Here is a 17,088-nt window from a genome sequence, read left to right as displayed (position 1 = left end):
CGTCGTCTCTGGCTGACAGGAATACAATACTCCCTGATGTTTCCATCACGTCTCAAAAAAGTGCACGAAGGTTCCACCACATTTTTTATGGATGCAGAAGAAGCCATGATGGGGCAGACCAACATTGCAAAAAACACCCCAAATTTGCAAGACTCCCAAAGACACAACGCACCAGCAGGCACTGAGCAAAACAACAAAGCAGAAGAAAGACTCTGACATGCACACCCATTCCATAGGCTCAACTGACCTAGAACAAATTAAACAGGAAAGACGAAAAGCCATACACGCCACAGCAGAGCTCAGACCCTCCTACCCCACAAAGGACCTGGATAGAGGCCCTCATATCTTCTCACCAGGGGAGGAAGCGGCAGTGAAGGCTCAATCTCAAGGGTGGACTCAGTGACCCCGCCACTGGTCACACCACAGATTGCGGACACCCTGATATGAATGAGCATCAGTAGTCTATGTAAGCAGGGTACCCCTGAAAGTCGCATTATAATGTAACTTGAGGTATATATAATTACTTGCGCCGCTGGCACAGCGACCAAATGCTCCTTCATCAGGCCAGCTAGGGTGAAACGATCCTGCAAATGCCCCTAAGGAGAGCCACCACGCTGACATGCACCGCCATCCCCACACTATGTTTAAGTACTCTTCTTACAAGAGCAAGTTTGGAGGTATCGCTTGTTGCAATAGGTCCCCAGTATTGAGATTGTGCCCCACCCCTGTTGTCTTCCCCCATGATGTCCCACAACACCACACTGTATTCCTATGTGTACATTATTAAGAGGCAGCAGCTGAACAAGGAAAGCAAGGGCAGCCTAAGGAAGGGAGGTGGCTTAAGACTTGACGCCGTGCCCGACCATACTCCTCCCCAGACTCCCCCAATACCATATGGCACATAAGGGAAACCTCACCATCTTAACACTAAACGTGCAAGGCATGCACATTGCATGCAAGAAATACTTAATTTATGTATACATAAAGCGACAGAACAAGCAGATCACACTAGTACAGGAAACCCACCTGGTAGCAGGAGAGTTAGAAAAACTGCACAAGCGCTGGATATTCTGTGCCACAACATACTCAGTCTATGCACAAGGAACCTTTATCTGGATCTGACAAGGGGTCACTTACCAGGAACTATCCAGAAAAATCAACTCCTCTGGTCACTACGCTCTTACAGGGGCTCCTAGATGGTCAGCTAGTAGTCCTGGGAAGCATTTATGCACCTAATACAGGCCATAGTAAATTCTGGGACGTGCTTTCACTCTCATTGAGCTTACACACTCAAGCACCATTGATCCTGGGAGGAGATTACAATTGGGTATGAAATACGCTCCTAGACAGATCCTATCCCCCACCCAGCCTCCCCAATAGTAGCACAGGCCAAATGATTTGCAGCATGGAACACACCGTGGGTCCTAACAAATGCCTCGCACTCCAAATACACGGACACACAGCTTTACTCATTCCACTCGATACCACATGATCTCAAGGTCCGCCTAGATAGCTTCCTCTGTTCCCCCATACTGACCAAGATAGGGAGTCCGAATACCTAGGCCGGATCATGTCAGATCACAACGCATGGCGACCCTGAATTTAGTCAAACACAAGCAGAGCACATACTGAATATTTTGTGAGGAAAAACACACACAGCCACCACCCGTGCAATGGAATGGAATGTATTCAAGGTCATGATCAGAGGCACATACATACAGCACATCACAGGGGTGTGTAAAACCCTAGAGCGCTGCATAAGCAAAAACAAACGCACACTGGCCACGCTAGCACACGCAGCAGATAAAAAGGAGGCCACGCCGGTCCAAGTAGTGGAAGCTAAAACCGACAGAGCAGGTGCACTACTGGCGTGGCTAGTAAAACAGTACACAACCCTTCCACCGATCACGGTGATACGAAGCACAGTGGGCACCCTAGTTCATTCACAAGCCTCCATCCTAGACATATTCCTGCAACACTATATGCTGCTTTATGCAGCCTCTGACCCAGTAGACGCGGATCGACACAATAGATTCTTCGACGTGCATTCCTCACTCCCATAGCACGAAGCGACTGACACACCCTAGATGAACCTATTAACGCGACGGATGTCACACAGGCACTACAGGCCACATGTAAGGCTCCTGGGCTAGACAGCCTCCCACTAGAATTTTTCTGCACCTTCTCCACACAGTTGGTTCCCCAACTGGTGAAGCTGTTCCAAGCAGCCCTAGATAAGGGTGAGCTACCGCAATGAATGTGGGAGTTGGTTATAGTCTTTAAACCGGACAGAGACCCCCATAACATTGGATCATATCGACCATAGCCCTGTTACCAGCAGACTACAAAATATACAGGAAAATATTGGGGGACAGATACTCCATAATCCTCCCAACACTTATACACTCAGATAAGTGAGGGTTTGTGCCGGGGAGAAACACCTCCTATAACATAAGGTACCTGTTTCATGTCCAGGATCAGATTCAGAATCACTTCCCCCATGTAGGATGCCTGGTCCTGGACCAGGCAAAAGCCTTTGACACCCTCCTATGGCCCTACCCCCTGCAGGTCATACAGCGGATTGGGGTGGGACCCCGCCTGCTCGCATTCACCAAAATCATATACTCCAAGCCGACCTCCAGGGTGAAACTTGGGCATCACATGTCACCTTTATTCCCGATACTCAAAGGCATGCGCCAGGCCTGCCCGCTCTCCCCTCTGCTCTTTGCAATGGTGATGGAGCCATTTTGTGATCCGCTTCTGCAAGGAGGGAGAGAATTAGGGCATCCAAATTGCAGAATCTTTCCACACGGTCTCCTTGTACTCGGATGACATACTCGTCTAAATTTGAGACATCATGTTAGAACTCACCCCAATATTTAACACTAAGAGACTTTGAGGCGGTAGCAGGCCTAAAGGTAAACTGGGCCAAGTCCACAATATATAACCTCTCGGACAGCTTCCCCCCTCAGAAAATACAAGTAGGCAGCATAGATGTATCATGGAAAGCCCAAGCAGTACGATACCTAGGTATACGATTGTACCACACGCTGCAAGACATGTATGAAGGAAATCACCGAAGGGCACTGGCCAGAATCAGATCCTCCAAGAACTTCTGGAAGGATCACCCCTTGGCCCCATCGGAAAAATTGCACTGGCCAAGATGATACTGGTCCAGCGACTACTGTATTATTCTACTAACATCCCAGTGGTCCCCCCGTCCCTTATTTTGGGAGCTGGATACCGTTCTCAGAACCCTTATTGGGGGAACGGGATGCCGAATTTCCTTGCCAACCTGCAGCTACCCATGGACCAAGGACGCCTGAGTGCCTCTTCCTTCGAGGCATGCTTCCTCACAGCCCAATTTCAATGGGTGTCACAGTGGATAGTGGGCCCCAAATTAGGGGAAACCCTCACAAATGCAGGGCCAATTCAAGTCCCTACCATACACCGCATGCTATAGCCCGGAGCTGGACCAAATAGGTGTGCCCACTCCAGGTGACAATGGCAAGCACATACTTGAAATGGGTATACAAAATGAAACATCCAACCACTGGTAGGATTCCCCAAAGGCTATGCTCACTACACAGAGAGAGCGCTGTGTGAGTGGGCGGAACACTCAATTACGGAGGAGGGCTCCCTTTATGTGAATGGGCAACTACAGACATTAATAGAACCTGCAATAGACACAGACCTACCAAGGGGACAATTCCTGTAACAGAGGCAGCTACTAAAAGACTACCCCTGTGTGTGGCACCCAGTTAATACGGAGCCACCCATGCACCCAATTATACACGCAATCCTGCAGATGGGTCCCGGCCGACACCTGGTGACATGGCTATATAATGCGGTGCGAGCACTGAACTCAATCTCTCTAACTCCACTCTATGAGAAATGGGAGACTGAGATCCAGAGACCACTCCACGACAAAGAATAGTTGCAGGCACTGGAGTTCCACAAAAAAAGTGTTCTGCAACCACTGCTTCATAAACATTCAACTCCACATGCTACACCGCGCCTACCTGACACCAAAAAAGCTTCAACAGTTCTACCAAACACTCCAGGATTTGTTTAATTTACTACAGGGAGTTGGTCCTGCTCAGTGTGCTGATGAAAGGCTGGTGTTTGTGGCTCTTTCCCTGCAAATTTCTTCTGTGGCAGCGGAGCCATTGTGGTTTACATCCACACGCCCATCCTGGCTGACCACGCCCCCCATTTGCTGCAGTTTTATTTTCTCCAGTAACATTCTGTATTCTTTTCATTCTCTTTAGGGTTCAGGGAGCTCCTGTCTACCGGCACCCTCGAGAGAAACACAGGTTCAGCTAAGGCACTATTTGTATACTTATTTTTGTCAACTCTTTCTTGTGAGGTTAGTTCTGTGAAGCCTTTTTATTAGGATTATAGTCTAATAGCAGCACTCCAAAAAATATAAAGTGTATAATTCTCACCAAAAAAAACCTATATTTCAAGTTGTCAGACTTCTGTCTTTTAGTTTGATGACACTCGTTTCAGGGAATTATAATCTTTCCTTTTCCACTACCTCCCTTTGTTTTGAATGGCCCTTTTGTTTCCTTCCACGGTTGAGTAAAGATTTACACACCTGGCGTAGCTACGCTTCTCCTGAAGCTTGGCAGGTAGTGAGGCTATGCCGGTTTATCAGATGGGTCTCCGGTTCCATGCTAGCTGTAGACTCTCTCCCTCCGTCCACAGAGTTCACAACACCGGGCAGTGTCTCTTCGGGTGTCAATGCATCACTGGCCTTCTCACTTGGTTCTCTGGGGGACTCTTCTCTGCTCTCATTCTCCTTCTCTATTCTGACCTATTGCCACTCACGTCTGGCGCTTTCTCCTGTGCACTGATTAGCTCCGTCTCCTTGCTCTCTCTGATGCGCAGGTCCGGGCTGATCGTTGTTCTGCTGTGGTTTGCCTGACGTTCGGTTGATGTTTATTTGCAGAATCGAACCTGCAATATAAGAAGGACGTAGCCTTTCTTATTCCCCTAGCTGGTGACAGATGCATTCCCTGATTTTAAGGATCTTGTAAACCTAGGAATGTGAATTGTCAAGCTCCGCTCATTTGGCCCGCCCTGTTTTCCTTAGTAGTATGCTAAGGCCTTCCTGCCTTTTCCCACATTCTAACCAAAAGTCCCCCAAGAGCACTTTGCTCAAAGTTTGGTGGCACGTTCTTGTTGCAGATGAATAAGAGGACATCTCCATCAAACAAAAAGGCACTTACTTCATATAGCTATGAGGAAATACCCCAGTTTCGTGGAGATTCACCTCCTTGTAGCCTCCTCATTTTCTCTTGACAAGGATTCATGTTGTCATGGAATTGTGGATGAAAGATGCAGGAGGAACAATCACATTGCCAAAATGCATGCACAAAAGTTTACTGGAGACATTGCCTTGTGGTCCTTTGTGCTGCTGTAGTGTAGAACATGCACTAGACATTTAGCCAACGAGAACGCACTTACTAATTTACCAGTATAGAGTACTCTAAGTTGGTAGACTGTGGACTCTTCTTGGCTAAAATTAGGTTTCATTCTGGCCATGATGCTAACTTATTAAAATTAATCCTTAACAGCAAGCACTTATAAGGTGCACCAGCTGAAGCTCCACTTGAATAAAGGGCAAACAATGCTAACTTCTTGGGTTTGGTGGAGGTAAAGTAAATGCCTTTGCCCAATCATTCCAAGTTGAAAAATTATCGGAAATCCTTTATGAAGGTGAATTAGTTGTTGATCTATTAGAGCACAATCTGACCAGGGGTGACAAATGGTTTCTTTCTTTTCATCTCTTGGTAAGAGCAGAGTCCATGGTTCTCCCTTTTAAATACCCTAAGTATGCAAATGCCCAAAATCCATAACACCACTCACACAGTTAGGAAATATCATTTAAAAAGCCTATGAAATTCACTGAAAACATGAAAGCTTAGAGAGACGTTATTGTTAGGCTCAAATTTCACTCATACAAAACCAGTGTAATTCAGCAGTTATAGTTACCTGAGCTAACTATAACTTACTCCCCCACAATGCACTGCTTAAGACTTGACATATTACATCACTCATGACATGTTCAGTAACATCACTCGTGACATCACTGACAACATATCAAATGACATCACTGATTACATCATCCAGTGATTGTGAGTGTTTTCAAAAGGTTTCTTAGTATTAAAAAAAAGTGTCATTGTGAGTCTTGTGCATGGAAAGCGCTGCATCCCTTGCTAGTTTAGAATACAGCCCTCGGGTGGACCAGGTCCAGGGTGTATTGTTTTAGAAAAGGAGGGGGCCCACATGAGTCCCCCCTAAGGCTCATTGAGTGCCAGGGACCATCACCTCCTTGGTGATTCATTGATAAAAAAGGAGGGGGTATCCAGGGTCCCTCTCCATGTGCTCTATAAGGCCCAGGGACCACCATCTCCCCAAAAAAGATTGACGGTGGGTCGCAAGGACCCCCAAGCCCTGGCGACCACCACCTCCATGGGGTAAAATTAGCCTAATGGAGGGCCTGCAGACCCCCTCAGGCCAAATATATATTTTTTAATTGGGAGAGGGGCAGCGCGGCCCCCTCCCAGCCATATGCAGCCCAAGGGACCATTACCTCCCTGGGGGCAATCCATGCAGATCAAAGGAGGGGGAGGTGCTGCCCCTCTCCTGCAACCATTATTATCCTTTGGGAACAGCATTTCCCAGGGCCAGCTCCTGCTACATCCCAGTGTGCCCACCCCCGGGATATAGCTAGTTTAATCTGACTTGGCCGCAGCTTTCAGCAATCAAGAGCTGATAAATGCTCTCGCTTGTTGGAAGCGGAAGCTTTCATGTGATTCCTTGCCCGTTGTCAAATGGCCAGGGAAACAGACAAAATGATTGCTCTCACAGACAGGGAGCTGCTCGTTTAGCAGCTCCTTGTGTGTGAGAGCACTGCTGGCTCCCATATGAGGCAGGAAGCTCGCTGGGAACATGGGGGCCTTGAGGCTCTCTCCTCAGTCGGGGGGTAAAAACAAGAAAGAGGCAGAATAAAGGTCAGGAAAGAGGAGAAAGAGATAAAATAAAAGTGAGAAACAAGCAGAAAGAGGCAGAATAGAGGTGAGAAACAAGCAGATAGAGGCTAAATAAAGGTCAGAAAGGAACAGAAAGAATCAGAAGAAATGTCAGCACTGAGCAGAAATAAAGGTGTGAAATAAGCAGAAAGTGGTTAAATGAAGGGGAGAAATGAGCAGAAAGAAGCAAAATAAAGGTAAGAAATTAGCAGAAAGAGGCACAGTAAAGGTCAGCAACGTGCAGAAGGAGGCAAATCGAAAGGTGAGAAATGAGCAGAAGAGGCAGAATAGAGGTCAGAAACAAGCACAGAGAGACAGGAGGTAAAATAGAGAACAGAAACAAGCAGAAAGAGAACAAATAAAGGTCAGAAACAAGCAGACCGAGGCAAAATAAAAGGCAGAAACGAGCTGAAAGAGGCAAGATAAAGGTCAGAAATGAGCAGAAACAGGCAAACTAAATGTCAGAAACGAGCAGCAAGAGCCAAAATACAGGTCTGAAAGAAGCAGAAAGAGGTAAAATAAAGGTCAGCAACGAGCAGAAAGAGGCAAAATATAGCTTAGAAGTGAGTAGAATAAAGGAAGAAAACTTTTCTGTTCCAGCGGAGTTTGACGAGTTATGTTATGTTATGTTAACAGGTATTTATTAAGCGCACGTACACCCTTGGGTTTCATGGCGCTGAGGACAGAAGGCTGATGTGGCCAGAACACTAAGCCAACGGCTTGCATGAATAGCCATGTTTTCAAGGATTTTCTGAAGCTGATATGGTCTTTGCAGCTTCAGAGTGCCAGAGGCAGAGAGTTCCAGAGTTTTGGCGCCAGAATGGAGAAGCTACAGCCACCCAGACGTTTCCGTCTGAAAGACGAAGTGGTAAGCAGAAGATGGTGGGCTGAGCAGAGGCTGCGCCGCGGGATGTATTTGGTGAGTCTGCTGCTGATACATTTGGGGTAGTTGCCGTGCACAGCTTTGAAGGCCAGACAACCAGTCTTGAAGGCCACTCTGTGGGCTATCGGGAGCCAATGGAGTTGTGCAAGGCAAGGACTGGCTGAAGACCGCTTAGGAAGTTTGAATATCAGTCTGGCAGCTTGATTTTGGACCATTTGAAGCCTTTTTAGCAGACCAGCAGGAAGGCCAAGATAGATGGAGTGGGAGAAATCGAGCCATGAAAGTATTAATGCTATTACCACCTGAATCAGAGCAGAGTGGGTAAGCAGGTGAGCGATCTTCCTTATTTTCTGTAGCTGATAGACGCTGGAAGAGATCACGGCGCCCACCTGCCCGCGAAACGATAGGTCGGCGTCAATGGTGATCCCAAGCTTTTCACGGAGGAGGAGGGGACCGAGGGGGGGCCGAGTTTGGCGGCCAAAAATGCGGGCCCAGCTAGAATTACGATTACCAGGCAGGACCAGCTCTGTCTTGCCTGGGTTGAGTTTCAAATGGTTTATATCCATCCAGCGCTGAATGTGGAGTAAGGTGGCCTGGAACTCACTTGCGGCGTTGGGGGAGCTGAGGGAGAAGATGATCTGGAGGTCGTCGGAGTAGTTGAATAATGTGATGTTTCTATTTTTCAGTGAGTGAATAAGAGGTCTGAGGTAGATATTGAAAAGCAGCGGGGACAGAGAGGAGCCCTGTGGGACCCCGCATGTAGAAGGGAGTTTGGGAGCAGTAAATTCTCCAAGCCTGACTGCCTGGGTGCGGTCTGCAAGAAAAGATTGGACCCATTCTAAGGCAGCTCCTCGCAGGCCGGCCTGCTTGACACGGTTTAAAAGGATGGCATGGTCAATCGTGTCGAACGCGGCCGACAAATTCCAGGAGCACCAACGCTTGATGTTCACCCCTGTCTGCGTTGATCCTCAGAGTGTCCATTACCGCTAGGATCACAGCCTCCGTAGAGTGTGATGGGCGGAAACCAGCTTGGTTTGGTTCTAGGTAATCCGAACGTTCAATGAAGTTGGACACACAGCTGGCCACATGGGCTTCCAAGACTAGCGAGGAAGGGTAAGAGGGAAATGGGACGGTAGTTGATAAGTTTACTAGGATCCGCCCCAGGCTTTTTTAGAAGGGGACGACCGTGGCGTGCTTAAAAGCAGTAGGCACCATACCCTGGGACAGAGACTGATTAAGAAAAGGAAGCACGCTCTGGGGCAGGGTGGTAAATATGCCTTTAGAGACATACGGGGGACAGCAGTCGTCGGGGGAGCCTGATTTAACAGGGGTCATGAGTGCTGCTAAGGTTTTAGTACAGATGGGTTGAAGAGTATCTGGGGTACTTTGGTTACATGCAATGTCTTCCGGAGGTTCCCAGTTAGAGGTGATGGGGAGAGTGGCTTTAATAGCAGACATTTTATCGAGAAAGAAGTGATTTAAAGAGATACAGAGCTCTTGAGTGGGAGTCTGTGTCAGCGTGGTTCTGGTGTCGTCGCACAAATCGTTAACAATTTTAAAAATCACTTTAGAATTATTGGGAGCATTGAGTAATTTAGAGGAAAAATAGGCTGCTTTAGTGAAAGAGATAGCAGTTTTGTACTCTCTACGGGAGGTGACAAAGAGTTCCCTGTCTTTGGTGGAATAGCTGGATCTCCATTTCCTCTCGGAGTGGCGCAGTTCAAGTTTTTGTTGCTTCAGGTCCTGGGAGAACCATCTATGTGCCTCCGAGCGGCGGGCGCGAGCAAAATTCACTATGTGGGCGTGAGTGTTACTTGCAGATATAAGCCAATCAGCGATTTTTCCCTCCATGGAGTTGACATCGCAACAAAAGGAGGGGGCTGAATTCTCCAGAGTTTTAATAAAGTCAGGTTTATTTAAGGAGTTCCACTTCCTGGATTCTCCCCCCGCTAGCGTCGTGGGTTTTTTGCAGATATTGAAGGGGATGGTGAATTGTATCAGGTAATGATCTGACCAGATGCAGGGCAGGATGTCTGGGGTAGGAAATGAGATATTATGGGTCCATATGTGGTCCAAAATGTATCCCCCTACATGCGTGGGGGTGAGAACTTGTTGGACTAAATTGAGATTAGATAAGAGTTCAGACAGCTCGGCCGACTGATGACCTCCGAATGCATCGTTGAACCAATAGTTCATGTCCCTACCAAGAGTTTTCCACTCCGCACACTACTTGGAATGTGGAGTTTGGCCAATACTCCGTCAACCGCCTGCGGAGTAGAGTTTACTGATGCGCGCACCCCAAGACATCATACCCTAACTAGTAGTGTGTCAGGATATGCATTTGCATGGCGGCTGAAAAAGGGTTCACAAGAAGAAGCAAGAATGGTTGTGGTATATATTCCCGCACTTTGTATAGTAACCAAAATTCTAAAGTGTGCTCACTCCCTGGGCCAACTGTCTTAAAAGATACCCACACAAGCATGAATTTATTTATTAGTGGAAGAAGCACTCCTTAAACATACATTTTAATTTCAATTGAGTCACAAATAGAAAGTAATATGAGCTCAAACGTTCATACCAACAATAAGAAAAAGGAAAAACATTGTTGTATTTTGCAAGACAAAACAACACAGAATAGGTGATCGAATTTTGAAAGACTTATTCTTTATTTTCTTGTTTCATGTAAAGCAACAACCACAGCTAACACATGTCATCCCACAAACAAAGGAACTTCCTGGAGCTGTTGAAATTTTTAAGATTAACACTCAACATAAGCCGATATAACAATTAAAAACACTAAAGACTAAATGATTTAAGTGACCCTAAAATTATATGATACAAAGTGAAAACTACATTTTGCAAAGAAGCAATTCAGCTGACACAAACGTTAATAAAATGCAAGATAGCACCTGTGTCTAATATTGATAATACACAAATACTATGCTCCGTTTACTATACTTTGTATTGTAATAAACTCAGAGCAGCATGGGGGCAAGAGTAATCATTTATAAATTAATCTATATTATTACGTGGTGTCTTGTATATAATCAACTCATAGCAATCATATGTTTTTAACCTAGAGTTTGGTTAAACGTATGGCTAAGTAGCCCAAAAAAATTCTTTTCGCGTGATGGATAGATATGAATTTAAACAAAAAGGAACACTACAATAAACATCCGAATAGCAAATCCCCAACATGAAGTATGATATTTCATCTTACCAAATAGGTATTGCACCAATGTGTGCCTTATCCAGTCAAGAGAAGTCTCATAATATCTGAATAGAGCAGTGACATTAAAAGATGGCCGCAGCTCTACCTGAGATGGCCGCCTGACTGGTGTGAATAACGTGCACAACGGGTTGACCCGTTAAATTACACATTTCTTGCGTACATCTGCTTTTCAACGGCAAGACAATTCATTAGTATAGATGAGGGTATAGTTTAATTAATAAACCGTTAACAATCTTTGAAGTAGATTCCGGTCTTAATCGCATTACCTACGGCGGAGCTTGGATACGCTTATTTGACTTAATAGCCACAATACTAAAAGATGGCTGCACTTTTTTTGGAGTCATCGATCTGTCCGATGTGCTTAGTGCGCATTAGGAATAGATTCAATAAATTACAAGCTCTTTGTACACAACTGCCTGTACATCTTGAAACAGTTCCTACATTTTCATAAAAACGAGATCAATTGGATAACTTTCAGAATATGTATCCACCAACTATGTATATGGGACGTTACAAAATGGCTGCAGCTTTCACAACTATTTCTCTATCCTTTTTACCATTGGGGTTTTAATGGACAGAAGTAGACGCCCCTCCCAGCCTCTTCCTTTAGGGAAATCAAGTGACTATTTAAACTCAGTCAGAAATAATTGACCTTGTTTTGCCAGTGCAGTGTTCCATTTGATGTTCGAACAATTGGAGAGTACACACGAATCTTGGGGTGAGGTATGAAAACAATATTTAAGTAAATCTCTCAACCTTCAAGTAGATTGTGAAGTAATTGATTTTCTAGTATATGGCCAGTATGTTCTAAAGAGCTTAAACGTGCGATGTGCCATTACATGTGCTATACTTATAAATAATGGGTGTTTCAGACCACTATTAGTTTGTGGGTTATATACCTTAGGAAATTGCTTATTCAAAGCCTCTTTGGGAGTAGCACTAGTATTGTCAATCTTTGACTAGGGACACACTACTTAGTGGTATTTCCTATTACTTGGGGCCTTGTTTTGGGAAACAATTTTCATAGGCATTGATGTATGACAAGGTAAGAGTATTTCAGATGACCCGCTACCTTGCTAGGTAATATAGGTGAGGATCAAACACAATGTATGTTTTTGTCACATTTATGAGAACTCTAAATACGGTACGGCTCAAATAACATTTGGGATGATGTGACGTATATATTTTCTTACTTCTTACAACTGGATATTTGTTGACATGTTTTATTCACCTGAATATCATAGATATCACTCCCCTATATTTTTATTTTTGGGAATACTAAACTCTTTCTCATTCATTAACGAATTACCAATAACAACTTTGTAAAGAACTGTATTTTCTCTTTTCCTTGGGATTCTTGAGAGCACCCGCCTTCCACTCCAATTAAGCACCCATAATGTGTGGTGGCTTTGAAGTGAGGATGTACAGGCAATGATATAAACTATAGTTGTTCTATATCATAATAACAATATAGATACCAACTGGATTACGTATACAGAAATTATGAGACTTCTCTTGACTGGATAAGGCACACATGGATGCAATACTATTTTGGTAAGAGGAAATATCATACTCCATGTTTGGGTTTTGTTCTTTGGATGTTTGTTGTAGGGTTCCTTTTTGTTTAACTTCCTACCTATCCTTAAAATGTTTAGAAAAATTATGTTGGCTACTTAGAGATAAGTTTAACCAAACTCTAGCTTACAAACATAAGATTGCTATAAATTGATTATGTACATGACATCACATAATGATATAGATTCATTTATAAATAATTACTCTTGTCTCCATGCTGTTTTGGGATTATTATAATAGGATGTATCATAAACTAAAGACGGTATTTGTCCATTATCAATGTTAGCTTGGAGAAACATGTGCTATATTGCATTTTATTAACATTTGTCTCAGTTGAATTGCTTCTTCGTAAGATTTGGTTTTAACTATGTATTATATAATTTTAGGGTCACTTAAATCATTTAGTGTTTTGTGTTTTTACTTGTTATGTCGTCTTATGTTGAGTGTTAATCTTAAGAATTGTCTCTCATGTTTTTTAACAACACTGAAGAAGTCTCTTTGTTTGCAGGATGAAACGTGTAGGCTGTGGTTGTTGCTTTACATGAAACAAGAAAATACAGAATAAGTCTTTAAAAATGAGACCATATAATCTCTGTTGTTTTGTCTTGTAAAATACAACAAAGTTTTTCCTTTTTCTTTTGTTTGGTACAAACTTATGAGCTAATATTACATTCTATTTGTGACTCAATTGAAATTAAATATTTATGTTGAAGGAGTACTTCTTTCACCAATAACTTACATTTGTCGTTAAGAAGGGGACGGGCTGCCAATGAGGTGTTAGTAATCCTGCTAAGGGGGACTTTCTTGTTGCAACAATAGCAGTTCTTGGCCCACAGCGACCTCTAACAGCCAAGGTGACTTAATTCCCTAACCAGTAGTACACCAGGAGGAGCGTTTGCAGAGTGGTTGAGAAAGGGGCAGGGCATCCAATAAGGTCTCAGCAATCCTGCTGTGGGGGACTTACTTGTGACAACAATAGGGGTTTTGGCCCCAAATGAACCTCAGCAGTCAAGGGACTTCATCCCCCAACCAGCAGTGTGCCAGGAGGCCCTTTGCAGAGTGCTTGAAAAAGGGAAAAGAGCCTCCCACGAGGTCTCAGCAATCCCATTGTGGGGGACCTACTTGTTGCAACAATAGGGGATTTGGCCCCAAATGAACCTCAGCAGTCAAGGGACTTCATCCCCCAACCAGCAGTGTGCCAGGAGGCCCCTTTGCAGAGTAGGTGAGAAAGGGATTGGGGCCTCGAATGAGATCTCATCAATCCCACTGTGCAGGACTTACTTGTGGTAACAATAGGGCTTCTTGGTCCCCAATGACTCTCAGCAGCCAAGGGGACTTCATACCCCAACCAGTAGTACACCAGGAGGTATGTTTGCAGAGTGATTGAAAAAGGTGGTGAGGCTTTTGATGAGCTCTCAGCAATCCTGCAGTGAGGTATTTACTTGTGGCAACACAGGGGTTCTTGGCCCCAACGACTCGCAGCAGCCAAGGCGACTTTACCCATTCACATACGAACTCAGACATATACACACAGTTACAAACACAGTGAGATACTTTTGCACCCTCTTACATAATCATGCATACTCTCTCTCACCCACTCACAGATTTACTAAGAGACTCACACACCCACTCACAGCCCAACTCAGACACTCATATACCCACTTACAGCCCCACTCATACTCTTTCATACCCTCTTACAAACCCACTCAGACAGTTGTACACCCACTGAGACACTTATGCACTCAGTCACACACTCGGTGTCAAAGGTTAGTGGTTATTGTGAGAAAATAAAATTAAAAACCCTCATGAATTCCCTTAAAAAAACAAAGGTTACAGCGATCTAACATTGTGTCAAAGGTGACAGTGAATGGACATTCAACAATAACTACAGGGTCACACTCAGAGATAGCACTTTCCTCCACACCTAGCAATGCATCAGAGGCGACAGTGAATGGACATGCAACATTAAGTGCAGGGTCCCACTTAGAGATATCACCTTACTCCACACCTTGCTGTGCGTCAGAGATGACAGTGAATGGGCATGGAACAATAACTACTGTATAAAACTCAGAGATAGTACCATTCATTCACACCTAGCGGTGCATCCGAGGCAGCACTGAATGGGCAACAATAACTATAGATTAAATGTTAGGGATTAAACATGTGAGTCCAATCTCTGGCTGCGTCATATTCTGAAGGTGAAATTTGTTTAACTTGCAAAATGTACATCCAAGCAGGTTAGACAGAGCACATTGTATGCAGCAAAGCACATGTGTGCAACAGTTGGCTATCACCATGTTCACAATATCATGGCATGCCATTATAGTTCATGCACTAGCATGTAGAAGGGTACACTGGGTGTATCCACCTACTACAGTATCCAACAGCACGCACCACCAGGAAACATCATAAGCCCCCAAAAAATGCCATGCACACATCATCAGTGGACATGCCTGTCAAACTAGAAGACCCGTAACTCTTAAACAGACATTATAAACACATAGAGCAATGCATTAGACATGCCACATAACGTAGGACACATTCTCTGTGGAGAAATAATGCTCCTGGGTACTGTGTCAGAACCTGAATTATTAGAGTATTTTGGGAGATTCTTTTCAGAACAGCCCACCAAAATGAATGGCTTTCAGACCAAATAATTTCACAATGCAGTGTATTACATGCTCCATAAAGCCCCATTGGTTAACTCAATATTCATGAAGGAAATTGTCACACTTGCCAGGTCTGTTTGAAGCAGAGAGAGGCCATCTTGCAGCCCTGGCTTCCTAAAACCTGTTTCTTGCAGTCTTTTGAGAGTTATGGATGAAGTGCTCATTTCAAGCTCATCAGGCAGTTCCTGAACATTGACACTGTACCTTACACATGGCACTATCAGAAGCCACATATCTATGTCCTGGGCTTGTGTTTAACAACCTAATCCAGTCTGGGAGTGGTATTCTTGGTACACTTCAGTGGGACTAAACCATCTGAAAACACTGGTTTCCAATTGGAAATCCAGGATTGGTTTACCTGGACTACTTTGGCATAGAACACGTGATACTCCTACTGCAGGGGGTGTAACTTCCTTCCACACACTTGCCAATTTTACCAAGTCAATGACCTACGGGGCTTATAGTCTTGCCTATTCTTTTATAAAACTAAGACTACAACTCCCAGAATGCAAAGGGACATGGTTTAGTGGAACAGCTAGTCATGAAAGACCCGTCAATCTCTGCTGCTATTTTTCTGCAGAATCTATTGCATTTCCTGCACCAGTGATCTCAGTTCTTGAATGCCACGAGACCCTGTCGGACACCTTCTATGCATTGCTCCACCAATTCAATGCTTTATGTAATAAAACACATATGTCCGTGGCATGAATTAAAGCATTAGCTACTGTTCCACCACTACAAAATGTGAAGAGGCCCCCCCTGAGATCTTGCAAATAGTCGACATACAAAGACCTTAGGAAGAGAGACTCCTCCCCCAGTAAAATAGGGACTTTACGCCCCTGAGAAAAAACACTTGAATGGATGTAATTTACACCCACTTGCAATTTAGGCCCACTCTCTCAACTCAAACCCTTCTCAACAATTTAGAAAAACACACATTTCCCAGATCAATTTTATACAGACGTGACTGTCTCTGTAGTGCGTCTCTCACACAATAAAAGACTATTGGTATTTCTGTAGTTGTTCTCCAGAAAGAGACACAACCTCGACCACCTCAAATGAATTGTGCTGTCAGATGCTAAAGTCTTGATCCCTGTGTACGCACCTTCAGAAGCCTCACAGAGCCCAAGGAGAAAGACAAGTAACAGGATGACACCTAGAGTCTTCATTATGGTGTGGGAAGTAATTTCTGAATCCCTTCTGCACCGATGTATGGGATTTATAGCATAACACAGGATGAGAAGGAGGTAACGCTGACACTGGCAAAGGCTGTCTGGACACAGGCCAAGGATGTTTCAAAACTACCCCTATCACATGCTGCTGCATTATACACACTCCTAGACAAACTGGTTTTCTTCACTTTTCCTCCCATGGTTAGAGAGAAAATAGATTTTTGACTACATTATGTAACTTTAGGACTGCCTCAAGGTATTTGTCTGCTAAATAAATACCTGTGCTTCTACAATCAATATTTAAGGTTAATGACAATCAGATCTAGTTGCTGTTGCTGTTTTTTAAACTTAGTGGACTTTGTGCTTGTGCTCAACCTGGACTGGACAATAGGAAAGAAGCATATTGACCCTCTTCTAGAAGTGTATCCAAGGAAAATCGCCCCAGAGGGGCCCAACTTCCTAAGCCCTGCCCTGAGGTGCTTGGGTCTATGTAAGTGCAGACCATCATTATTTTTTT

At 44.4% G+C, this 17,088-nt stretch overlaps 1 long non-coding RNA gene across 1 annotated transcript in view; it reads right to left on the bottom strand.

Moving 5' to 3' along the window:
- The window catches only part of LOC144764013 (uncharacterized), a 107,634-nt gene extending 91,020 nt beyond the window's left edge, over nucleotides 1-16,614 (bottom strand). The window contains exon 1 of the long non-coding RNA XR_013596294.1: nucleotides 16,505-16,614. This is a non-coding gene — a long non-coding RNA (uncharacterized LOC144764013). The remainder of the gene's footprint in view (nucleotides 1-16,504) is intronic.
- Nucleotides 16,615-17,088: the final 474 nt, after the last annotated feature.

This window comes from Lissotriton helveticus, chromosome 6 (genome assembly GCF_964261635.1).
Source record: "Lissotriton helveticus chromosome 6, aLisHel1.1, whole genome shotgun sequence".
In the NCBI taxonomy this organism is placed as follows: domain Eukaryota; kingdom Metazoa; phylum Chordata; class Amphibia; order Caudata; family Salamandridae; genus Lissotriton; species Lissotriton helveticus.
This window is presented reverse-complemented; position numbering and strand designations above follow the sequence as displayed.